The sequence below is a fragment of the Ambystoma mexicanum genome, chromosome 6q, assembly GCF_040938575.1.
Source record: "Ambystoma mexicanum isolate Mex_15411 chromosome 6q, UKY_AmexF1_1, whole genome shotgun sequence".
Taxonomy (NCBI): Eukaryota; Metazoa; Chordata; class Amphibia; order Caudata; family Ambystomatidae; genus Ambystoma; species Ambystoma mexicanum.
Window position 1 is genome coordinate 1,133,898,298 of NC_090937.1, and position 6,050 is coordinate 1,133,904,347.

Genomic DNA, 6,050 nt, shown 5'->3' on the forward strand with positions numbered 1-6,050 from the left:
CCATGAATATTAACCAAACTATTGAATGGAAACTTTGTAAATAAGGGTTTTTGTATTTTATGTTTTTTTTTATGTCTTTGGAGATATGTAGTTGTAATGTCTGTTAAGTTAAAACCAATAAATAAGTGAATACAAAAAAAAACATATGTTACATATGCATCTGTTTAACATCTAGCTTTGCTGGGGGAGTCGTAGAGGAAAGTGGGGAGCAGATACATTTAAGATGAGAAAAGCATAAGCAGAATGTAAAAATGATACATTAAAGCCTTACATATATATATATATATATATATCAGATTGGAGCAAATCATTGCATAATTAAAATATAAGAATGGATAAATATAAAAGTGATTCATTCAAGTTGCAGTGATCGCAAAGAGTCAGTAATAGCAATAACTAATGAGGTTGTGTGACCAGTTAAGCATAGTTGCCAAAACACTTTGTTAAAACCGGTGGTACAAGATGATATGTAGTAGTTAAAGTGGATTTGTCGATTCTTAAAGAGAGCTGGACAGTAACATAAATGTTCAAGGTTCTCCACTGTAGAAGAAGTGTTAAAGAAGTGGCAGGTTGTAATGTGTGAAGCTATAGGTCCATAGCGAGAAAGAATTTCTCTAGTTGGAATTAGGTTCCAACGAAAGCGAATGAAAATACGCTTGATCAAGCGATGGGGATAGATAGTTTAGAAGGGTGGAATCATTTTAGCAGCTTCATAATGTGTTTTTAAGTGTTGTTTTAGCGAGACATATGAGTGCATAATGTTAATTGTAGATGCCAAATCTTGTCTGTATGGTGTTTTTCTTTCCATTATCTGGATGTGTTAGAAAATCTCTAAGAGAGACACCTGATTCAGCAAGTATGGATAATCATCCTTCCAAAAAAAGTGCTAGATGACTTAGATGGCTAGCACATTTGTCTGTTAAAATGTCCTTTAGATCTGTATAAGGACACAAACTAATTTCAGAGGACATGATTTTATAATAGAGAGACAAGTGTCTCCGAAATGGTCTGGAGTTTAGAGAATGGAGACCAAGATCAGATCGCATAATTGCAACTGGAGTGCTATTAGGAACACAAAATATTTTTCTTCAGAGGTTGGCCTCAAGTTGTGGTAGTAAGTTGAGGACCCAGATGGGTAATATCTCTATGCCATATCAAAATTGCAGAATTATTTTTCACCTGGTAAAATTTTACAAGAGGGATCATGGAGTAGCTCACATATTCGGAAACAACACGCAGTAGATGATTGCCTATATCTGCTCCACAAGAGGTCAACCATCTTATAATTCTGATTTAGATTCACATGCTTCAATCGGAAAACCTAGGTCTTTCAAATTGGTCACTCGATCTAAGACTTCATTATTAACATGCCAGCAAAATGCTTTGTTTATTAGATTTAGTTATACAGGGCATACATTTAGTTTTAACTGAGTTTACTCGGAGACAGTGAGCTGCTGCAAACTCAACAAAAGCTTTAAGTAATGCTGTAGGCCTACTGGAGTGGTATCAAAAATAAGGAAATCGTCTGTGTGGGCTAACCAGCAAATTTTAAGATTGCTGATTTTCGGGTTAGAAAGAGATGCTTCATTTAAGAAGGTTCCTATATCGCATAAGTATAGATTAAATAAACATGCTGCAAGTACGCAACCTTCCCTTACTCCTTTTGTAGTTTCAATTTTTTTGTAGATAAATTGCCGGCGTGGTCTTGAAGGGTTTTTATATGTGTGTTGAAAGTGGCTCAGAGCTCTATTGTTGCCACGCATAAAGACTCTTTTTCCTTGGTCCGTACTTGGGATATAAGTGATTTTAGGATCAAGTCATTTAGTGATGTTATGATTTTTCCAAATTCCTGTTTGCTATTTTGAAATCAAGCCAGCAGCAGATTGCTCTGATTCTAGATGATCAAGTAGTATAGCTGAACATATTTTGCCATCAGCGTCTAGAAGAGTTATTGTATGATAGTTAGCAGGGTCAGAGTTTGAACCTCTCCTGTAAATTGGAATGATATGGGCAGTGGACCAAGAAGGAGGTATTGATTGTGCTGTTACTATGTTGGAAAAAAATATGGTCAAAATAGTGGCCCACGTTGCTGTATCTCCTTTGAAGAGAATGTTAGTTAGATTGTTGGGGCCAGGGGTATGAGATGAACTGAAGCGTTCAATAATATGTAACACTGAGTCATAATCAAATTTTAAGGTCCAATCTTCATTTTAATTCTATTGGATTGGTGATAAAGAGTTCCTAGCAGTTGTAGACCCAACAAGATATTTTTCAAAGTGAGCAATCCACAGGAACTCTATAATTGAAGTAGTTCTAAATTCAGATTTAGTACGATTTAGATTATTGATTAATGTCCAGAAAGCGTAAGGGTCTTTGCTATGCAAGGAAGATGACATTGATTCTGCATTTTGTCGCATAAGTGAAGCTTTATGCCCTTTTAACCACGATATGTATCTATGTATAGAATGTCTTCTGGTTTTACTGTGTTGGATCTTTTTAGGGCTCTGATCTCAGATTGAAGAGACAGTGTGTGCTGCACTATTTCACAGTTGTAAGAGTGATTGTGATTCTTGCTCAATTTTTAATAATTGATTGATTTATTGATTTATTTATTTATAGAGCGCTTTACACCAAGGCACTGTATGAAAGCTGGATTGATTAGGAAAATATAGTATTACCCCCACAAACTCTTAAAATGTAGATGGGGCAATTGAGTCAAATTGCTAGTAAAATGTGGTATGTTTAATGAGTGGCTGCGCTTTCAAGTTGATGTGCTGCAGCGAGTTGCATTCCATGGTAGACGGTTACCTGTTTGATTAATCCTCAGTGAGGGGAAACGAGTTTGAGTTAAGGTACTAGAAAAAAATGTAAATGTAAAGAGGGAAGATAAGTAACTATGATCTCTGAAATTATTGCTGCATACTGCCAACCATATCAATCAAAGAGTGGAAGGGTTGCAAACATGTAGTCTAAAGTTGAATGTGTCTTGCCATTAGTCCAGGTGGATTTATGGGGTATATCGCCTATGATCGGTCCATTGAGCATTACCAAGCCTAGGTTTTCAAGTCTCTTTAACCACATTTTCCCATGTTCATCGTTCATCGAAAGATATTGAGACAATCCAATTGGATGTAAGAGGGGCAGGCATTGGGCATTTAGGTCACCCATTATGATTCCCTGACCTGAAGTGTTGTGCTCAAGCCAATTGTTCACATGGAGACTGATCATATCATTAAAGATACTCAATTGAGTCATGCCTGCATGCCAATAAATATAAAGTATCATGCTGTTCCGTGTAAGGAGTTTGAGCATGACATGGGTAGTTAGAATGCCAAATAGTGGAGTATAAGCAGATATTCATGATATTGAGCTACATGTTTTGATCATCGTTAATAGCCCGCCCAATGGCCTGCCTAAAAGGCCCTTTTGGGCAGGTTGGCATGCAACTGCATATCCATCAAGTGCAGGGATTTGAAGCAACCGAGTTTCCTGTAGAACTATGAGAGAATGTTCTTTAAATAAGTTACCTACTTCTGGATTGGATAAGAAGTTTTTATGACATCTAGTGTTCCAACAAAGGAACAAGAAAAGACTTGCTGAGTTGTGCTTGTAAAGGGTGATAGAGTCATTTTTGTGGAAACAAGCTAGTATTGTGCAAATAATCTTTTTGTTTTAATTGCTCATTTTCCCCAAATAAAGCCTTGATCATGTCTTTTAAGGATTTTCTTTCAACAGCCTTTGTCTTATGTAGTAGGGACGTCTCAGTGTAGACACAGAGGTCAAAATCCATTGTTCTAATAGGATACATTTCTTTAAAAAGAAGATCAAACACAATATTGGATTTTAAAAACAGTATAGCTCAATCAGTCCCGTGTCTATCTGCAAATAAAACACAATCAATGTCATTTGTGGTAATGGAAGTCAAAGAGGGTAAAGAGCAGAAAAAATCCAACACAGTAGATCTATTTAAGGTAACAGATTTTGGGTCATATAATACACTTTCGAGCAAAACTGACAGCTTTTGAGGGGATATCATGTACCTGTTGTTCAAGTAACTTTTCTTCAAATCACTATTGATTTGATTTGTCAGTTGGTTAAGTACCTTGGGACCCAAGGGTATTCTTGCTCCAGCGACAGCCTATATTCTGTTGGTAGGTGAACAACTTGGAGAGAATGATGGCCCTGATGGTTTCTGTCCCAGCTGTGAAGTCATCAAATGGGGCGTCTGAGTTGATAATTGAGTTACTGGGGCAGCATACAGCTTGAATTTCAATGTAGGATGAGCATTTTGGGAATGTTGATTTAAGGAAAATGAAGACCATGCTGTAAAAAAAGATTAGAAGTAGGTTTTGTGTTTTGATTCTGATGTGCATCTTTAATGTAGAGTGCTTGTTAACTTCAGACGTTGAGTTGTTTTGTAAGTTCATTGGAATAGAAATGGTATCAAAAGTGCAAGGAATTTGGTGAAGATTCGATTAGATCAGCATAGAAGCTTGACATGCTGGTAGAACTATACTTGCCCAAGGAAGTACCGTCACACTAATATGAAAAGGAACAGCTTTTGGGGAGGTATGAAGTCTGATAGAAGGAGCCACCTTAAATACAGGATCTCTTTTTTTTTTATTTATTTGTCATTTCAGTTTTTTTTAGCAGCATGCAAATATAATTCTTAGAAGGCTGTCAAATTTTAATGGCATGATAATATTTTTCATTTTCCTCTGGTGCTTTCCCATTTTTTTTAACAGGCTGCATAATAGTTTTTCTGCAGCAAGTCTTGGAGTATTTAGAGGATTCTGTGTATTTGGGTCAACCCAATCTAAATCGGTGCGATCAGTCCATTCGTTGTTGTTGATTCCTTTAAATGAGTCAACTGAATCAGCAGTTGATGTTTGCGAGTTCATTGGAAAATCAGATAACAGCGTACAAGGAAGCTCAGGTACATTGAAGAAGGGCAAAGCAGGGGGGACAGGGATAGACAGAAAAGGTGTGGAAGTTGATGCTTCAGGTTCAGTGGGTTGAATCTCAGTAGTCAAGTCTATTTTCGCAGATTCAAAAGTTTTAGGTCATTGAGGACCAAGGCGTTCGATATGATTAATCACAGTAGAGTATAGTTTCACATTTCCAAACTTAAATGCCAATGATGCCAATAAACCAGAAAGAGTCTTGGTTTGTTTCTGATTTTAAGGACTCATAGAGTAAGACTAAGATTGCAAGCACTTGATTGATTTCTCTTGAAGCGTTAGGTATGGAGAAATTGTCAGGTCCAGAAGAGTGTTTAAAACCAGCAGATAGATGCCTGGAGGGAGAAATAGTAGATGACAATCAAAAGGAGTAAAATGAAGAATCCAAAACAACTTCAGGTTTGTTGTGAAGATCGTTGTAGGATTCCACAAGAGGTGAATGGAATAGTGCTCATTTAAGTATGGTAGCAGCATGAACATGTGATTTCAATATGATGGGAAAAAGGTATTAATTGCGGCTTGCTTCCCACATTTATCTCCTACTCCAATTGGAGTCACATCATGATGTTTGGTGCCTGTTAAAGCGATATGTGAGGTGTTCAAGGCAATGTCCATTAGTACACTCCCAGAGGGAGAGATGGCAGACTGTGGTAATCAAAGAGCAACTGCATGCAGCATATCTCGATCAGATATCAGTAGTTGTTCCGATGGGAAAGTGAGGGGCAAGTCTGTGGCAGGCAAATTACGCTCCTTAAGAGCATGTTAAAAGATTAGGATTAAAAAATGATTATCGATATAGGTAAAATGCAGAAATTGGGATAAGAGCTATGGATCAGGTGGCATAGTTTGTTTTAGTCTATTTGTTCCATCATAAGAGTGAAGATTAAACCAAAGAAAATGACTGACCTCCATTTCGGCATAGGTGTTATTATGCAAGCTGGTTTCCTCTGGGAGTCGTATGCGGAAGACAAACACTGATTTGAATAAGAAGTCAGGGAGCAACAGAAAAGTGTAATGGTGCAGCGGTTCCCTCCGGGACAAGACTGAACACTTTACTGAAACACTTTGCAAACGCTTCGGGTTCTCAAC